This window comes from Actinia tenebrosa, unplaced genomic scaffold (assembly GCF_029948245.1).
Source record: "Actinia tenebrosa isolate PJP-AT-01 unplaced genomic scaffold, QUT_ActTen_1.0 PGA_scaffold6__47_contigs__length_16458017, whole genome shotgun sequence".
In the NCBI taxonomy this organism is placed as follows: Eukaryota; Metazoa; Cnidaria; class Anthozoa; order Actiniaria; family Actiniidae; genus Actinia; species Actinia tenebrosa.
This window is the reverse complement of record NW_028292583.1, coordinates 1,366,723-1,369,151: the sequence shown is the minus strand read 5'-3', so window position 1 is coordinate 1,369,151 and position 2,429 is coordinate 1,366,723.

Here is a 2,429-nt window from a genome sequence, read left to right as displayed (position 1 = left end):
CTTTGATTGTTCCATTGTACGTCATAGCAAATCATTCAGGTCTAGCTTTCATGATTGATTCATTAATCAGTGATGTTGATGAAGTATCGATTAAAATAGGTGCTTATTATATATGAATATCACTGTTGTATAAAGGAGACCTCTGTGGTATCATTTATATTAGTAAAATTAAGATATTTTCAGATCCAATAAATGTTTTGTAATTCATTTGAAAGACGTCAAGGAAAGGTTAGAAAACTATAGTAAGGAATGGATCAGGAGAGAAATGCATGTTTGTTTCACGTTTATTAGAGTGATTACCACAAGTATTTTATATACCGGTCTTTTAATCTGTTCTTATCAAAGGAGCATACTTCAGCATTGCCCTCCCGGCTCTAGGCATAACGAATGTTTGAAGCTGCTGAGAGATAGGCTAAGAGAAAGGCAATATGACACATGACGCGTTGGCCAACATTGAGATCCTCTTATAAGTTGGCATGTATTGAGATCTTCTACTTTTACAGTTTTAAAAGATTATCGACTGATGCCTAATCAACCGTCCGGTCAAATCAACAAATTCCCTCATGCGTAAACCTAGCCTATGAAGGTCAAGACAAGTAAAGTTATATCATGGATAGGATGAATATTGTCAATCTTAATCGTGTGCTATCTTATTTGTTCATGCCTTTATCGGTCCCCTTTATCCTACTTTACCTATCATACCATTCATTACAACAGTGATTAAAACATACTCCTACCTCGTCTAATCTGATGCAACAAATCTATCATTAATTGATATTATCTAGTTCTATTATTAGGACTCGTGCTGAGAGAAACCAATTTACCAGTGGGTCATTTTAACCCATCGATTAGTCTTGGCCTTTTATGAATCTCAACCAGGTGGTGTTCATATGATGATGGGGGGTCATCATGATGGGGGGCTTGCATCACCGTGTCATTGTTTGTGTTTGTTATCTCCCATTAGTTTACTAAGTCCGACATTAGTCTCACACCACTCTGAGCTTTCATTTTATTCACTCCTTATCGGTTTATACTGAGTCCCTTGGGTCCCAGATGATCCCAGAAATCTCTGCAGGCGTCCATCAAGCACATGCTTACAAGTAGCACTCTAAGTTTAACAATACGAACAATAGGAAGTGTATAATACTAAACAGCCCTCTAGCTGTATCCTGTAAAGAGGCTCAAAGTCTCGAACAACAAGCATCTCACTTCAGTATGCAACTATCTTTTTATATCAACAAAAGCCACTAATAGCGTCTATTTTCAGCCCCAGGGGATATTTTCTCAACCCCCTTCCATTCTGGAGCCCTGATGAACAGCAAGAATGCATGTGATAACATTAAAACTCTGATCGATAGTCTGTTATCTGAGCTGACAGAACTGTTCCTAACTATGCCAAACTTTATTTTTTTCGTCGAAAATGAGCGAGAGTCAAAATTTTATAGGGTGCTTATAGTGTCAGTTGAATTCAGTTCACAGCTAGGCAAGCTTGTGTTAGCACATCTGTTACTGTGAAGAAAAGAAGAGTGGAAACCGATGATATTGCATTCGAAAGGGTAAAACACCAAATAAACGTAAAGCAAAAAAAGGCCAAGCGTGAAATAAATTTTGATAAAGTGATGGAATTTTCATCCATATCTCGCGCTACGGTCAATAAATATCGGTATAGACTTATGCGGATATCAGTTTACATATGTGAACGAGTACAACATCGATGGATTTATTTGGCAACATTCCTCCCTACTTAATGCACATTTAGATAAAATATAACGATAAACTTACTTGCTCCGGTCAGACTTTTAACAAAATCACCTAATGAGCCAAAGGTTCGAAACTGATGGATGTGATTATGAGTACGATAGATGGAATGACTGCATGTACGTCAATATAGCACAAAATAACTACAAACACCAAATGTCGCTTTGTATTCTTTTCCTTTTTCCTCTACTTTCAAGTAAAAAGAAGAACTAAAGATTTACTGACTGATCATCAAATATTATCGTTGTAATATAGAACTTACTAACTAAAAAATGATGCGAATACCCTGTGGTAGAGTATATGCATGTTTTCTCAGCCCTCAGGGACAGGAGTACTTTCAGTTGTTCAGTCCAATTCAGTATTGTATTCTAGTAAAACTACCTTCAATTGTGATTCATAATAGTTTTAGGAAACAAAAATGCAAACTTAAAACCCCAAAAATTATTATCTGGATATTTTTAGTAATACTGCCCGCCAATGCAGTGACTCTGGATGTCATGTCTTCCATGAACACATGAACGATGGGCAGGTAACACAAGACATTTCAAACTTTGGATTGTTAACAGAACTTAAGTTTTGTCCCAAGAAGCTTATTTCGTTGAGACGTGCTGAAGTTACTGGTATTCAGTAAGTCAGTAATGCTCGTCATCAGTTTGACTTAAACCCTATAC